This window comes from Arachis ipaensis, chromosome B01, assembly GCF_000816755.2.
Source record: "Arachis ipaensis cultivar K30076 chromosome B01, Araip1.1, whole genome shotgun sequence".
NCBI classification, from domain to species: domain Eukaryota; kingdom Viridiplantae; phylum Streptophyta; class Magnoliopsida; order Fabales; family Fabaceae; genus Arachis; species Arachis ipaensis.
The window spans coordinates 11,372,503-11,391,890 of NC_029785.2; positions in this window are offsets into that span (position 1 = coordinate 11,372,503).

Below are 19,388 nucleotides of genomic sequence, written 5' to 3' on the forward strand. Positions count from 1 at the left end.
ATCTAGAGGACTACAATAGGGAAATCGGGATCTTAAGGATTACTATGAGTAATTGCGTGAATCTCAGGGACTACTATGGGTATTTACTCGATTTATTATGAACAATTATGCTACACATACAAATTTTTTTTAGCAATTAAATCCAACTAAATTGGTTCAACCACAATAAAAACCAACTTCACAATAGGAAGTGTGTAAACACGCGCTCGTGCAACTGTTCAGTAGCGCAAATATTAATATGAAAATGCTTTGTCTCTTTCAATGAAAACTGAAACGATCAACTTCAAACGACACTCAAAATCTTTGCGAAAACTCAAAGAAATCTCGAAGCTACTTTCGACTAAGAAACACAGAAAGAGAACTAGAAAGATTATTGAAGGTATTGTTCACTAATTGTCCAGTTTTTTCACATTTCTCTTTCGCATTTTCGATTGTGAAACACTTGATAGTCATATTTTTGTTTATTTAGTAGATTCATTTTGTGTTTTTCTGTAAAACCTGAATAAATAATAAATAATTAATTAATAAATTAAAAGTAAGCTCACGACCAGTAGGACAGACATGCATCATACTGTATTCGTTTGAAATTGCTTGGGTCTACATAACTGTTTTAGTTTTCCTAACTGTATATTTTTATTTAATTGCTAATTATAATACTTGCAACACATGCTCTCTACTTGTGATTTTCTTGTAATTGAATATTGTATGTGATTGATCCTACTGAACTGAGAAATCTTGTGATGGATATTACTAAACTGAATATTGAACTAAGAAATTTGAATATTGGGGTATAGATGACGATGTATTGAGAATGATCGAGGCAAGAGGTAATTGATAGAGCTAAGACTTTAGCAAATAAACCATGTTGGGATTAGTTAAGACCCTAGGTTTAAAATTTTGTGATATTGGAGATTTAGGATTGCCTAGTGAGTTCATGTCTCTTTATATAGTCTTTATTTGGAACTATTACACTACTGGGAACCTTCGGGTTCTCACCCATAGTGAATTTTGTATTTTTCAGATGCAGGGCATGATGCACCTCGCTGAGTGTGCTGGATTTTGTTTGGCGAAGCAAAGAAGACTTTTTTGAAGTTTATTTTGAGTTATTTAAACTTTCTCCACTTTTGAGATCTTTGTTATATACTCCTCTTAGAGGTTTTTATTTTGGAGAAACAACATCTTATTTTGTATAATTTCTAGTTTGTAATATTCTAGTTGTCATTGTTTTCACGGGTTGAGACTAGCAATTATTATGTATCTTATTTTCAAATGGTTTGATTGTGATTAACGGCTGTCAATTGTTTAAAAATATTTTTTTTCACGGGCTCTTAGTTACATTATTATCCTTTGGATATTACGTATGTATTTTTCTTTTAGGTATCGTAATACCTCACCACATTTGATTTACGGCTTAAGCATAAAGCTCTGTATGGTAGGGTGTTACATTACGGTATTAGAGCAGTTCGTTCCTGTAGAGCCTGAGGAATAGACTGATTATGCTTCTGAGCATCCTCTGGATTGTGTTTATATGCTATTTAGGATATCTGTTTGATGAGTATAGCAGAATTGTTCATGAGCATACTTTTGGAAATTTGAAGTATTAAACTTGAGATATTGAGACTAATCACCTTAATATCAATTGTTTGGTATGGACAAGACCCAAATGGTGTCTCATGGATGTGAGTGCAGTCGATGACGAGATCGGAGAATCAAGTTTGTTAGGTCCCGAACTAGTGGCAGAGACCACGGAACAGATTAAGAAAATCTGGCATTCCAAGTTGTCCCGATCAAAATTGATGACATTAGTGTCAAGAGACTCCGTGAAAAGGAAGTTATATTGGTGAATGTGCCTGGGAGTCAGGGCGGAGTGAAAGGATTATCCCTACTCTGTTATAGGAGACTAAATTTTGAGGGCGAAAGTTCTTTTAAGGTGGGTAGGATTTAAAATTCGGATAAATAATAAATAAATAATTAATTAAAAGTAAGCTCACGACTAGTAGGATAGGCATGCATCATACTGTATTTGTTTGAAATTGCTTGGGTCTGCATAACTGTTTTGGTTTGCGTAACTGTATATTTCTCTTTAATTGCTAATTGTAATACTTGCCATACATACTCTCTACTTGTGATTGCCTTATAATTGAATATTGTCTGTGATTGATCCTACTGAACTGAGAAATCTTGTGATGGATATTATTGAACTGAGAAATTTGAATATTGGGGGTACAGATGACGATGTATTGAGAATGATTGAGGCTAAAGGTAATTTATAGAGCTGAGATTTTAGCAAATTAACCCTGTTGGGATTAGTTAAGATCCTAAACTTGAACTTTTGTGATATTGGAGATTTAGAATTGCCTAGCGGGTTCATGTCTCTTTATATAGTTTTTATTTGGAACTATTACCCTACTGGGAACCTTCGGGTTCTCATCTGTCGTGGATTTTCTATTTTTTTTTCTGATGCAGGGTATGATGCACCTCGCTGAGTGTGCTGGATTTTGTTTGGCAAAGCGAAGAAGACTCTTTTGAAGTTTATTTTGAGTTATTTAGACTTTCTTCACTTTTGAGATCTTTGTTATATATTTATCTTAGAGGTTTTTATTTTGGAGAAATAGGATCTTGTTTTATACATTTTTTGGTTTGTAATATTTTAGTCGGCCTTGTCTTCGCGGGTTGAGACTAGCAATTATTATGTATCTTATTTCCGAACTTATGTGTGTATATAATATATAGAGTAAAGTATCGTTTTTGTCCCAACGTTTGGGGTAAATTCTATTTGTGTCCCTAACATTTAACTTGTCCTATTTGTATCCCTAACGTTTGTAAAAGTGATTCAATGTTATCCTGCCGTCAATTACACATCATGAGCGCTTTAGTTTCAGTTTTAAAAATCTCTTCTTAAAGTTAGAATACAAATGTCTGGGATAGAATTGATGATCTACTCCGAAAAATAGCTCATCAAATGTTGAAACTAATTCCTACAACATTTACATAATTCACTTTTCTAGGGACATAATTGAATTTAAACACAAATAGAGGGTATAATATTAAAATCGAACACATCCAAGTGAGACCTAATTGAGAATCAATACATTCAAGTGAGAATAATTGAAAAATATAATCTGATTTGTTAGTATAATTGATAGTAGAATAACATTGAGTCACTTTTATAAACATTAAGGATACAAATAGGACGATTTAAACGTTGGGGACAAAAATAGGACTTACCCCAAATGTTGGGGACAAAAACGATACTTTACTCTAATATNGTGACTAACGGCTGTCAATTGTTTAAAAAAATTTTCACGGGCTCCTAGTTATATTATCCGTTGGATATTACGTATGTATTTTTCTTTTAGGTGTCGTAATACCTCATCACCTTGATTTACGACTTAAGCATACCTGTGTGGTAGGATGTTACATCTTGCGTTAAAGTAGATATTATTGTTCTCATTATACTGTTCATTTGGTGATAACTGTGTTAGGTCGGTGTAAAAATGTTATTGTAGTATTTCTCGTATAGTTTAACCTATGTTTGCATGTATTTGAGGGATTTGAATGTGTTTTTGTGCATGGTTCAGTGTTTGCATGTTTTGAACTAAGTTTGTGTGTAGTAATAAGTAACAACTTTTGGTGCATTTTGTCTGCATAGAGGTGCAATTAGTGTTGTTGTCCTCTTTTTGTTGTAACTAGGTAACAAAATGTTGTTGTAGTGCTTCTGGTGTTATTTTGTGCATGTTTAAGTAATTTGCATGTATTTTGGTCTATGTTTGAGGGATTTTCATGTTTTGAAATTAAATTTAAGGGATTTGTTGTAACTAGCCCATAAAATGTTGTTGTAGTGCTTCTGGTGTCATTTTGTGCATATTTGATTGATTTACATGTCTTTTTAGACTGAGATTGTGTGATGTAATCAAAAAATACTTTCAATGCATTTGATGTGACTTTCAGTGCATTTCATGTGAATTAAGGTGTATTTGGTGTTGTTGTTACCTATTAACCTAATTTTTTATTCCTTATAGAACAGAAGATAATCAAGAGAGTTGCTGAGAGGAGCACCACAAAGAAGAAAAAACCAAAATATCAAATAAGGATATATATGTTAAAACAATCCATTTTTGTTTTATAAATATAGTTATGTAACATAATTTTCATTTCTTTACAAAAAAACTCATTATTTTAGGTGCTCCACAAGATCCATTTCTGATATATTCAGCAAGATGAGCAATGACAAGAATGCTATTGTTGAAGAATTGGGATTTGCTACTATGTGGCATATCCCAGCCATAAATGTGCCATATAAGCTCCTGAAAGAATTGGCATATTCATTTTATTTGTACAATAGCACGCTGGACAAGCGGTATGGTGTAATCAAGATCACCCCTGAAAAGATAGGGAATGCTCTTGGCTTGAATGCATCTGGTAAAAATCCATTTTATAATCTATTCTGTCAGTCAAATTTTAGTGTTTTTTAACGTTACTTCTGTGTTATTGAAATATTTTTGCTGTTGTTGTAGGGGAGTGCTATCCAAACAAATATGTCTATAAAGAGATTAATGAGGAGCAGAAGGAAGTTGTTGAAAGCTCCAAAGGTTGTTCTTTGTCACTTTTGACAAAGTCTTTGCTTGACATGAATGTTGAGGGACCAAAAAATCAACTGAAATTCAAGAGCACATTCATCCTCTTCATCTAGAAGTGCTTCTTGTTGCCAACAACAATAAGCAAAATTTCTCCGATTCACATGCCACCCATTCTTTATGTGGTCACAATACATGAATAGAATTAGGCTGCTCATGTGCTCAACTTCCTCATCAATGGCATCAGAGTTCACAAATTGGAAAACAAATTTGCAATTGATGGTTGTCTTTTTGCACTGATGATCGTATATTTTTATGAATCCACATACAAGAATAGGCCAGTGGATAGAACTCTTGGACCACCGTGGATGCAATATTGGACTAGGAAGAAGCTGGTTAAAAGAATAGAAAGTGAGGTAAAGGATGAAATGGTAATTCAACAAAAATCATTCCCTTTAATTTCGATGCATTTGTTTGAAATATATTATGCTAATTAAATATTTTTCTGTTTTAGAGCCTCATAAGAAGAGCACAGCTGAGGGACCAATCAAAAAAAGAAAAGAAAGAAAAAAGCAAGAAAAAAGAAGCAACAAAAGAGGAAGACTATTATATTTGACTCATATTCATAAAGTGAAAGTGATTCTAAGTATGAATCTGATTCTGAATATGAATCTGAGGAGACACCGAAGAGAAGAAAATAACCCCAAAGATTGGAAAAGATGTAAGTGTTACTTTTCACTGTATTTTGTAAATATTTATTCTGTTTATTTACCTCATGTGTTTGTACTTTCCTAGGATGGAATCCAAAAAGAAGAAGCGCGTTATTGTGGATTTATCTTCCAAATCAGAGACTGAATCTGATGATGAGTAAGATTCAAAAACTATTATTCTAAAACTAAGTTCTATTTTTTAATCAAAATTTTGTTTATAAATAAAATTTTTTGTATGTATTGTCAGAAGCGAAGAAATCCAAGAAAAAACAGAAAGAAGGTCAAAGAAAAAAAAATGATAAGCATGCAGAGTTTGTGTTAATTTCGGTATTTTTTGTCAATATTTATTATGTTTATTTGCCTGATGATTCTTTTCTTTTCTAGGATGCATGCCAAAACCAAAAATACTCCAAACAAGGCCACACCTGTGAAAAAAAGAAAGTTTATTCGGCCAGAACAACCAAAAAATGGACACGACTCGACAGAAGCTCACTATGATTCTTCGCAAACATAAGATTCAATATATTATATTGTTTCTTTTTTTTAAATTTCCTGAAAGCTGATGTAATTACTCTAGTTTTACTGAATAATATTTATTTAGAATACAATATGTAAATCCTCGAGTGAAAATGATCCTGTGTTTAATACACAGTCAAGCTTTCAGGGATCTATAAATACACCAAATGATCCCATGTAATTTCTCTTTCTCTTACCATTTCTTTATTTCTTGTACTACAATAATATCTCTTTAATTTCATATGTTTTTTTAGAAAAAAACCCTCTAAAATTTTTTTCAAGAAAAAAAGGCATGAAAAAAAAACAAAAAAAAAAGTTTGCTACCTGCACCTATATAAGTTCACACACAGCAAAATTTTGTTATTGTTCAATGATTGTGGTGCTTTTTGACATAATTTTGATGCATTTGAGGTTCAACGTATAGGAAGACACAATGGATGATGCCAACCCTGTCCAGGAAGATGTCCTAGTTAAACAAGCAATAATAGAGAAACAATTTCAACTGCAGCAAAGGATGGAAGATTACCAAAATCTAACAAGTGAGTAAAGTATTCAACTATATTATTGACTTAATTTTATTTCATTTAATTTTATTGACTTAAATGACACCGAATTTTATTTAGTATGAGTAGTGAAACTGTTAATCTTAGAACTGATCCTAACAATCAAATGCTTGTGGTGCGAAAACAAACTCAATCAGAATCTGAACCGTTAAATATGTGAGTTTTCCAATTTAGTTTCCTTTCCCAATCATTGAGTTAATGGTTTGTACCGAAATTTGTTAATGTTTACTGCATATTAATTTTTTTTTATTGTTTGCCATCATTAGAGTGACACTACAAGCAATTGCACTTTTAATACAAACCCTGTCTCTAGCCTTCCATATACTGAACAAGAATTTTTTTTTTTAAAGTAAGAGCTCAACACGCAAGTGGAGCAAAGTAAGGCTAAGACAATAACAAAAAAACCATAACAACTCCTATGTCATCTCCGGCATAGCCATTAACAACATGAGTTATTTACAACACCACTCCGTAGCACATGAAAATGATTGCTCCACACAGTCGCCAATTCCTGTTGTCTTGCTGTGAAATATGGCATCGTTTCGTTGTAACCAAATAATCCATATAACTGAGAAGAATCCAAGTAACCAATACTTGCGCCTCTCTTTTCTCATTGGCACAGCTCTCCAACTCTCAAAATGCTCTTTCAAGGTACCAGGGACAACCCACATCTGTCCAAACACCGAAGTCCAAGCACACCACACCTGCCAAGAGTACTCACAAGTAATAAATAAATGTTGTATATTTTCAACATCTTTCTTACACATCACGCACAAAACATCATTCTGTCGTATGACCCCCAACCTACTTAGCCGGTCCTTTGTATTGACTCGGCCTACCAATACAAACCAAGAGAATAACTCTACTCGAGGCAAAACTAGGCCTTTCCAGAAGCTCCTCATCCAAAATCTTTTCCTGCAAAACATGCACAAATGAGTTAGTAGAATAAATGCCTTCCTTATCAAATTTCCACACCACTCTATCTTGCACATCTGCTATTAGTCTAACAGATTGCAAGAAATGAAACAGTTGGTTCAATGTATCTGTCTCCCATTGTCGTAGTTCTCTCCTCTATTGGAAGTGCCAAACCCACTCTATCCCATCCCAGAACCCACACTCCCCAATTACTAATCCTTTTTGGTTTGAAAGCAAGAAGAGTCTCGGAAAGGAGTTTTTCAGTTTCCCCACTTGTAGCCATGTATCCTCCCAAAATCTGGTGGATCTTCCATCTCCTACTTCCATAGCAAGGCCATCAATCATCTTTTGCCTGACATGTTCCTCCCTTATTTGCACTTGACATATGTCTCTCTACAGTCCCCCTCTCTTCGGCAATGTCTGAGTTGACAACAATTGATTTGGGTTCAAGCTATTGCAGGAGCATACAATCTTCTTCCATAGCGGGCAATCCTCCTTAGAGAACCGCCACCACCATTTAAACAGCAGAGCTGTATTTCGGACTACCGCATCACCCACTCCCAATCCTCCTAACTTCTTTGGTACCTGGACCAGCTCCCACTTCACCAGGGCCATACCAGGCTGGCCATCATCCTTCCCCCAAAAGAACCTCCTCTGTAAGTATATAATTCTTCGTGCAACCGCATTAGGCATCTTGTATAAACTCAGGTAATAAATAGGTAGGCTGTTAATTACTGACTTAATAAGTACCAGCTTACCAGCCTTACTAAGGACCTTTGCTTTTCACAGGCTGAGTTTCTCTTCCACCTTATCTATAACCGGCTTCCAAGTTTTTACCAACCGCGGATTTTCTCCCAAGCTAATACCAAGGTACCTCACCGGTAGAACTGCCTCTTGACAACCTAGTAGCTGGCACATCCGATTAACCCACTCCGAGCTGCAGTTCATTGGAATCAAGTTAGACTTCTCAAAGTTAATGCTCAAACCAGACATCATTTCAAAGCACCTCAGAAGCCTCTTATAGTTTCTCAGTGTCTTCTCCTCCGGCGGACAGAATAATATAGTGTCATCAGCAAATTGTAAGTGTGATTAACTCTATATTATCCCTACCGACTAACAGTGGAGATATCCAACCATTTCTAACAGCCTCCCCGATCATCCTGTTAAGCACATCAACCACTAGAACAAACAAAAACGGTGATAATGGGTCACCTTGATGTAGTCCCCTCTCCATTTTGAATGGTTTCGATGGTGACCCATTAACCAGAATAGAGATAGAAGCCGATGTAACACACTCCTTAACCCACGCCCTCCATGTTCTTCCGAAGCCCATCTTCTCTAGTACAGTATCAACAAAGCACCATTTGACTCTGTCATAGGCTTTTTGGAAGTCGAGTTTAATAATAGATGATGCCTTCTTCTTTAGTTTCAACCATTGCACAGTTTCACAAGCGATTAACGCGCCATCATGTATCTTTCTCCCCTTCACAAAAGCACTCTGTGATTCTCCAACTAAGCCTGGCATAACACTCCTCATTCTTCGTGTCAACACTTTGAATATAATTTTATAGACACACCCAACCATACTGATAGGTCTGAGATCTTTTATCTCCTTAGCCCCAACGAAATATGTTGCGTAGTCTCCAACGCAAGAATCTCTACCATAAGAACCTATTAATGCATAAGTTCTAGTTAAATTACTTTTTTGCATAATTCTTTTTTTATGCTTTCTTAAGCAATTTTATATCTCATTTTGTAGTCCTCCATAACCACATCAAGAAGCTTCTAAGGAAGCTCTGCCAAAGGTAATTCAGCATAAAGTTCTCCCTAATGCGTAATTTCTAATTAATACATTTTTGTTATAATAATTTTGGTGCATTATTAAACTATTTCGGTGCATCCTGCAGTCCTCCCCCGGCTCGAGATTTGAAAGCTGGCTTGTTGATGGTTGCTAATATTGCATTGGATAATGACTTTGGTGCACCATCCTTTGACCTTGGCGTTGGTCAATCAAGCAGCAGAGCTACACTCACCCAAGAAGATCAATCACCAACCAACAGGGAAAAATCTCAAAAAATTGGAAGCCAAGAGAACCCACTATTGGTTGAAGAGTTGGAAGAATTGGTTGAGGTTATGGATGCTAGCTTGGAAGTAGCATTGAAATTTGCTAAGGAGACAACTCCAGAATCAGTTGTGCAGTCAAGTCTCAGCTTCCTTAAAAAGTTCTAGACTCCGATCAAGAAAAAAAAAATTACAGAGGAGCTTAGGGAAAAATGCTATCAATGGGCGACAAATGTCAAGACTTATAAAGATGGAAGTACAAATGAATGGGAGGTCAACCATAAAGCTCTTTTGGAGGGATGTAGAATGCACTTTGCATCATAAATTTGTGTCCTTTGTTTTCATAGGTAGTCTCCGCAATGTGCCAAATTCTCAACAAGAAGAACAGATATATATACTGTGCCTCATCTGATATGGTGATAAGCTCTACTACCATTAAACTTTAACTTCAATTTTGGTGCATTTTGAAAATATATTGTGTGTTAAAAGTTATTATTTCGGTACAGAATAACATGTTGATGAAGTATGAGCGCAACTACATTGATCCTGCAACTAACAAAGCCTACAGCATCAATGTATATAAGGAGTACCTCCCTTTTCTGGACAAGAAGAAGCTAGTATCTCATCCATTTGTAAGTTTTCATTTCTTAAATAATTCTTTCATTCGGTTTTATTTAGACTAAAAAATTATTCTCTTTGCCCAAACTTCATCTATTTGCTCCAGTTTGCCATAGTAGACATTAGTGGCTGTGGATTGCAGATGTGTAAAAGAAATTGTTTTATGTGCTTGACCCCTCCATTCACAATCTTCCCATGAAAAAAGAACAAAAATAAATAAATTTGTTGAAAGTTGTTTACTATTTATCAATTCTCTTGTTTGAGTGATTGTTTTGAACTTTTGCTTGTGTATTGCAATCATTAAATAATTTCAGTGCAATTCTGTGTCAAATAATGTATACCTCTTTTAATTGGCTTTTCTTCATTAAATAATTGATTTTCTGTGTTTTTCAGAGCTTGATAATATCTGAAATGATGGTTTATGCTGGAGCAAAACTATTGGTGGAAGTAGACAATAAAGAGGGCACTGAACTCCCATATATTACTATCAGTGATCAATGAATAAAGTATTGATCTTATTATTATTTTTTCCAATTGTATTGTTATTTTTGTTATTGTCGTATTAAACCTATTTTGTTGTGTTATTTCATTTTGTTTATCAGTTGAGACTGCGTAATATATGTGATGAAATGGCTGGAGATTATCAATCCTAAAAAGATAAAAAAAAAAAGGTAATATAAATGGAAAAATTAGAAACAGGTATATATCAATAAATATAGTTGGTTTCTTTACTTCTAAATTAACACAGACTAATAAATTTGTTTTAATTGTAGGAAGAAGTTGATATTTTCAGGCGGGAATATGCTCCGATTATTCTCTTTCATGAAATAATTCAGTTGAGAGATAAAGCAATTGCTGAATCTGAAGCTATAAGACTCTTGAAGCTTTCCGCTACCTTGTCAAGTCCTTTCGGTAAATTTTTATCAGGAGATATTGATAGTAGATAGTTTGAATGTTGTAAATTGTTGTGAATTCTATACTGGTGGAGTACTAAATTGTCTGTGTAATGTATAGTTAAAATAAACATATCATTTGCATCTTTGTAAGTATTCAATCTAATCTTTTGATAAATTTCTTTGCCAAATTAAACTTCTATAAACCTGTCTGTAATGTATTGAAATCCTATTAAACTGAATAAATCCAGGTTCACAAAATTGTAGGAAAGAAGAACATTACTTAAATTTCACCGAATGCTTACAAAAAAAAACACCAAATTAATTCAAATAAATATCGACAATGCTTACAATTTTCATCAGGAAATATAGAAACAATATAGGTTGAATGCTATAAATTGTTAAGAATTTCTAAATAGTCTATGCACTATTTAGTTAAAACAAATATATCATTTACATCTTTGTAAATATTCATTACAAAGCTTTTGATAAAATTCTATGGACCTGTCTTTAATCTGAATGAATCCAAGTTCATAAAATTACAGAAAAGAAGAACATTATCTAAAGTGCACCAAAAACTGTATAACAAAACACCTAATTTAATTCAAATAACACCGAGGTATCTATTTCATTGCCCTGAATCTCTGAATTAATAATTTATAATTTGTCCATGATAAAGGCTAAAATTTGACTGCATCACTAATCAAACGTCTAAAAGGTTCAACTGCATAAAGTAAATCATATATTATCACAACTATTAACATGCACAAAGACAATTTTTCCTACTTAAAGCACATCAATTTTACCTCACTTAGAGCTTTCTTTTTCTTTTTCTTTGAAGCATTTGCAATCTATTTTTCTGTATTTGATCCCAATCTATTTTTGGGACGTCTTCTTGTTCTCACGTGTGGCGAGCTTTGAAGCTCGTTAATATCTTCGAAGGAAGTATCTTCGTGAGATAATGAACATTTTCCTTTACTTTTGGCTTTATATTCTTGCATCTCATCCATCGTATTATCATAAGCGCAGTGCAAAATCGTAGTCAACTCCTCAGATTCTGATGTAAATTCACAAATATTGTCACCGAAACACCAAATCATCAAATCTCCTACTTCTTGGCTCCAATAAAGGCTCGTTGTGGCTCCTCTTGATATATGTGTGCCTCCTCTTTACGTTCTTACTCCATCGTTCCAATATATATCTTGGTGCAACTTTATCTACTTGCTCAAAGCTTAATGCACTCAGAGAATAACGGCACAATATCTCTCTTGACCCGAATAATAAGCATTTGCATATTACTTTCTGTGATATCATGTCATATGTAACCACAAACTTGTTTAATGTTGAGTTAGAAACCTTTTTTATAATTTCATATGCCGTAAAACCTAGAACAAACTCCACTACAAGAAAAATTCTGAGTACCATCGGATTTACCGTCAGAAACAATCAGACGGTATAAATCTCGTCGGTAAATTATTACCGTCGGATTTTGCGACAGATTATCAGCTCGGAAAACCAATTGGTTACCAGCGGATTTTTCTGACAGTTTTGTTGGTGCCAAAAAAATATTATTTTGCACACTATTATCATCGGATTATTTCTACGGTAATTCCGACGGTAATGTCAATTTTTTTTTAAATTTGAAATAAATGGTCAATTTAAATTTTAAATTTAAATTTTTTCATACAATTATTGGTCCATTCATAAATAATGAAAAAATTTTATTTAAAATAAATAATACAATGTTCAAATAAATTAAAACTCAAGTACATTAAATAAATGTAATGAAACAATAAAACGAAAAACTAATAACTATAGATCCAAGTAGTCATAATCGTTGTCGATCCCGTGGCCCTGAGCCCCTGAGTCGGCGGCGCAGAAGGGGGTGATGTCCGTATGCCACCAGCAGCGGTGTTACCACTAGCAAGGTTGATACCAGCGGCATGCATCTAGGCCTGGTAAACCTCCATCTGAGCCTCCATACGTTGCATCCGCTCCAACGACTCCCTCCACTCCAACTTGAGTTCATCCGTAGATGTCACACGGGTGAGGATCCCTTGATACCTCTCCCGATAATCATTAAGCTCATGAGCCTACTGCTGAAGGCTGCATTGGAGCTCCTGCAATTGCAGCCTCAAATCCACACATTCCTCTGGCTCGACTGGTGGCGGAGCTTGACAACGACCTCAACGTGGAGGTGCAGAGGCTGCTGGTGAAGAACCACCCCACCCCGTATACGCAGTTCTTGTACGGCGCTAAGGCGGTCTTGCACCAAACTACATCAGGATCAACGACTGAAGCTGCAGAGCCATCGGTGGCATCCTCCCTACCTTACTGAGACTGCCGAGTCGCGGACTCTAGTCTCTGTGTGTAGGACTCCTGTGTAAATAACACAAGTTATTGTAATTAGTACAACAGATATATATTTAGTGTCTAATAATTTTATAGCAGAAGATAATCATATGTATGTTTTTCATATTATGGTCTTGAGACTGCTGATCAGCAAATGTCTCTTTGTTCTCCTTCAGCGCGTGGGTGTACTTGAACGTCTCCGTCAATGTCGCCTCGGGATCCAATGACTTCGACTACACATGTTGTATTGAAACAATATGATTATGATTCCTAGTAATGATATGCAGAAGAATATAACTAAGTTATTAACAAAATTAAAGTCACTTTACATACTAGCCTGACCTTAGTCTTCATGAAGGTCGCTAAGCTGCCAGTATACTTGGATGACTTCCGAGGCCTGTTAGCTCTGTTGGTGAGACACCGATGCTGGAACCCCTCATCGGTCTCCCAATGAACATACAGAGCCATCATTATGTCTAGTTGGAGCCAGGTCGTTCGGTGGTCCTGCCCCTGACGAACATCATTCAGCATCTGCTTGAGCCGCCGACCCATTCTATGGTCGAATATCTTCTTGATGGTAAGATCATGCTCAGCATCCCACCTAAAGTGCAGCTGAAACAAAGAAACTTTAAAATTAGTTAAGCAAGATAGAAGATATAAACTATCTTAAAAGGTTTGAAACTAAAATAAAAAGTAATTACCCCCCATTTTTGAAACCATCACTCCCTGTTCTCAGCGGGATCTTTGTGTAGCTAGGTCAGGGATGGTCGTTCATCAGTTTGATGACATTGATCATCTCTTGAGTACATACATTGTTGTTCGGCGCAAACCCAACAACTTACAAACAAGAATCAACGTAAATCCACTAAACAGGAATCATAATCATTGAAACTTAAAATAATAACCAGACAATCAAATCAACCTAAATTCACTAAACAAAAATTAATTTTCAAGAACTTTCAGCAATAAAGTTAATCATAATCATTGAAACTTAAAACACTAACCTGCTAACGAAATCAACCTAAATCCACTAAATAGGAATCAATTTTCAAAAACTTTCAGCAACAAAGTTAATCATAATCATTGAAACTTAAAACAATAACCAGGCAACCATTTCAACCTAAATCTAGGAATCAATTTTCAAGAAATTTCAGCAATAAAGTTAATCATAATCATTGAAACTTAAAACAATAACCAGGCAACCATTTCAACCTAAATCCACTAAACAAAAATCAATTTTCAAGAACTTTTAGCAATAAAGTTAATCATAATCATTGAAACTTAAAATAATAACCAAGCAACCAAATTAATCTAAATCCACTAAACATGAATCAATTTTCAAGAACTTTTAACAATAAAGTTAATCATAATCATTGAAACTTAAAAACACTAACTAGCCAACCAAATCAACCTAAATCCATTAAACAGGAATCAATTTTCAGGAATTTTCAATAACAACCATAATCATTGAAACAGGAAACACTAACCAGGCAACAAATCAACCTAAATCCACTAGATAGGAATCAATTTTCAGCAATAAAGTTAATCATAATCGTTGAAACTTAAAAATACTAACCATCCAACCAAATCAAACTAAATCCACTAAATATGAATCAATTTTCAAGAATTTTCAGCAATAAAGTTAATCATAATCATTGAAACTTAAATACACTAACCAGACAGCCAAATCAACCTAAATCCATTAAACAGGAATCAATTTTTCAGGAACTTTTAGTAATAACCATAATCATTGAAACAAGAAACACTAACCAGGCTACCAAATCAAGCTAAATCCATTAGACAGGAATCCATTTTCAAGAACTTTAATTTCAGCAATAAAGTTAATCATAATCGTTGAAACTTAAAAATACTAACCAGCCAACCAAATCAACCTAAATCTACTAAATAGGAATCAATTTTTAGAAACTTTCAGCAACAACCATAATCATTGAAATAGGAAACACTAACCAAGCAACCAAATTAACGTAAATCCACTAGACATGAATCAATTTTTAGGAACTTTTAGCAATAAAGTTAATCATAATCATTAAAACTTAAAAATACTAACCAGTATTCAAACCTAAATCCGCTAAACTAGAATCAATTTTCAGGCATTTTCAGCGATAACTATAAACAGGAAATACATGAGACTCAACGTGACACTTACCTTATGCAGCCATTAGGCCAAATCTTCAACCGTACAATGGGAGGTAGTGGAGGGGCATCAGCTGCTGCCTCACTTTTGTGGCTGGACTCCTGGTTCGAAGCATCATGGATGCAGGCTGCTAAGAGGTAGGAGGCAATGTCGTCACCGTAGACGAAGGCACGTAGTTGGGGTTAGGGACCATTATGAACGGCTAGTCTGCTAAATTAGCAACCTGTGGCATCACCGGGGTGGTTGGAGTAGAGAGAGAGGATCCAAAAGTCCCGGGGGTACTGGAAGAAATCCTCCCTCTACCCCGACCATGGCTACGACCACGACCAGCAGTCTGATTCGCAGCACCTCTACCTTTCGACATGTCTGCAAATATCAAATTATCAAACAATCTCAGCAACAATTTCTCAGCAAAACAGTCATCAACGCATCAATTAATGCAATTAGACAATTCCAAACACTTCAACAATTCAAAACCTAATGTATTGAATCTAACCTAACTTAATCAACCTAAATCCACTAAGATTAGAAAACTAAACTAAACTAACTTTGAAACTGATTCAAAATTGAAATTGAAATTCTAATCAAACCTAAACTAAATTAAACTAAAATTAAACAATTATCAAACAATCTCAGCAATAATTTCTCAGCAAAATAGTCATCAACACAATAATTAACATAATTAGACAATCCAAATATTTCAACAATTCAAAACCTAATGTATTGAATCTAACATAACTTAATCAACTTAAATCCGCTAAGATTAGAAAAAACTAAACTGAACTAACTTTGAAATTTTTTCAAAATTAAAATTGAAATTCTAATCAAATCTAAACTAAATTAAACTAAAATTAAATAATTAGCAAACAATCTCATCAAAACAGTCATCAACACAGAAAATAATAAAATTAGAGAATTTCAAACACTTCAACAACTCAAAACCTAATGTGTTAAATCTAATCTAAATTAATCAACCTAAATCTACTAAGATTAGAAAACTATATTAAACTAACTTTGAAACTGATTCAAAATTAAAATTGAAATTATACTCAAACCTAAACTAAATTAAACTAAAATTAAAAGAATTCAAAAAGAGTTGCTCAAGAACCTGTAATGAAGAACAGAGAAAGAAATAAGGGAAGAGGTGCATGTTGTAGCCTTGGTCGCCAAAGTTACGGTGGTGGCAGATGATGGTGACGGCAGACGGTGGTGACGGCGAAGGGGGGGAGAGGGAGGGGAAGAAAGAGAAGAAGGAGGCATCAGCATAAAGGGTTGACGGCGATGGAAAGGGGTGGTGACGGTGGTGGTCTCGGCGGCGGCGGCAGATGATGGTGACGGCAGTTGGAATGCGAGAGAGAGGTTACTGCCGGTAAATCCAATAGTACTCAACATTTTTTTTGTAGTGTTCTGTTGATCTTGTGATGCAATTCACCTTTCCTCTAAATTGTGCTTGAAATTTCTTGAACTTCTCGTGAGTATACACATGATGAAATTGAGCTTCTATTGATGATTTTGTTGCACATGGTATGACAGTATAAAAATCTGCAGCATCGAATTCTCTCTCTCTTTGCTCTCTACCTTATAGGCAATTATCATATTGTTTGACGAATTGGATCCCTGAGTTATTGCGCGTAATAAACTTGTTAAAAAAAGCATGCATGCTCTCGCTACTTTGTTTGTTTCTCATCCCGACCCAGAAGTGGTGATCAAGATAAATCAAGATCCATAAATGACGATCTTCGAAAAGTTCTAAAAGAATGATAAAATACGTGAATCATAACAAACTGCACCGAAAAGTGTAAGGGTTCGCAACGTTATCAGAGAAGCAAAACACATAAATATCCAAACACTAAAAATAATAGCATTAGCTAATTCTAATAAAGACACCTTTACCTAAAAGTCACTTATTGTCTCCAACACCATACTTCATAAGAAAATCGTTCTAATTTCTATCAAATGCATCTTTTGTAAAAGAGTTCTAAATAACATGATTCATCTCTTGTTCAATTTATTTGTGTCTCTTGTAGCCATTTAATTTCCGTAGAATCTTCTTCATAATATGTCAAATACACTACATATGAATAGTTGTGGGCATACAAGTCTCAATAGCCCTTTGCATTGATGCACTTGATTAGTAAGAATGCCTTTTGGAGCATTTTCTCCTATGCAACAAAGCCAACATTCAAACAACTATTTGAATGATTGAATATCCTCATTTTTTATTAAGCACATCCTAGAAGTGTAAAATGACCATAGTGATTGACACCAACAAAAGAACCAAAAATCAAATTATACCTGAATTAACAACACAAAAACAAAATAAGATGTGCACTGAAAGAAGAGTCTCATATGCACCCAAAGTTGTTTCACAAAACACATAAACCAAACAACAAATTACTTATTTGTATTGTAAGTGGTATCAAATGAAATAACATCTCCAAAATACTCACAAGCAGCCTGCTTCTTGCATAAACCTAAAAAGTAATTTTGATTGAGTGATCAATCTCAAGTTCAAGCTCGAAAAAGAAATTATGATTCTTCTCTTTCATTCTTAATAAACATTTCTCAAATTCTTTGTCATTGTCTAGTTCGGGAACATTACGGACTTCTCTCGTAATATAATTTTTCATATCTTTTTCAATAAAACTTAATTCACGATGATCCCCTGCTGCTGCGACAAATGATTGATATGTTTTGCTTAGCCTGATTCCAGCTTCGTCGCTATTCTCAATTGTACGACGTACAAACATGCTTAACTGTCTGTGTTGTTTAAGTGTCTCTGCTTGATTTGGACAGCATGGATGTGAATGATGCAAAATAACTTTCAAAATAATCCAAACATCAACGTCCTCCAATATATGCAAATAGATTCTTGGAGGATAATTTAATCAAGTTGAGAGATTTATTTTCTGAGTTGGAGATATATTCGATTTCCATTTTTCCTCTCTATTACATGTAATCAATTAGTTCTTAATTTCATTTTCCTTCTTATTTGTATTCCAAATTTTCGTAGAAAAATGTGCAAGTTTAGAATAATCTTTGTAGAATGTTTCAGCTTCTTCAAGTGTGTTAAAAGTCATCCCCACCTTTGGCACAAACTGCTCATCAGCATAACAGAAAAACTGAAAAAACACCGAAAACTGTTCCTGATTAAACCAAAATATCTTTCCAAATGTACCGAAACTAGGAACAAAACCAAACTCAATGGGAAAAAAAAATTCAAAAATCCTACATTACATTCAAATTCAAACATTTAATCATGAACTCCAATTTTCACAAATAAAAATAAAATTATTCAACTACAGGAGATCAAATACTAACGAACTATATTAACGAGGTTTGAACCAAACTTCATCCACTTGATTCGTTTCAAAACAATAATCCAATTCGCTCTAGTTCAACTCACAGTCTAAACTTGCATTCTTTATTGTCTTCGAAAACGAAATATCTGTTTAAACTTGATTTCATCACAGCTTGATTAAAAAATGATCCAAATCTTCAAATCACATCAAAGAGCATTGATCGTGAACGAAAAGAAGGAAGAAAACGCAGAGAAGGAAGAGAACGCAGAGAAGAAAGAGAATACAGAGAACATAGAAAATGCTGAAAAATTTGGAAAAAAAAAACACAAAATTCACATCTATATATAGTCGTGTGTTAAGTCAAAAAATTATTAAAAATAGTGGTGTGTGGAGTTGAATTAGGTTATAACAATTTAATTGGTTAAATGACTTGAATATAGAACTTGATTGTATTATGAATATACTTGATTCAATTTCATTGCTACTAATTATTAATTAACTTGGGACATCCATCAATTCTATACAATATCCCAAGATCCAATAAACTTCACATAGCAGTTATCAAATTGAATTCACTTGGAGCTGCCACCCCGAATTTTGATTCTTTGCTTTCCCATAATAAATGCCCAAAGGAATCATTTGATACCCTCCTAAAGAAAGAAGGTGCGCGTGATTTGTACAATATTTTCACATTTTTAAGTTTTTTTTTTTTTTTTTTACATGGAA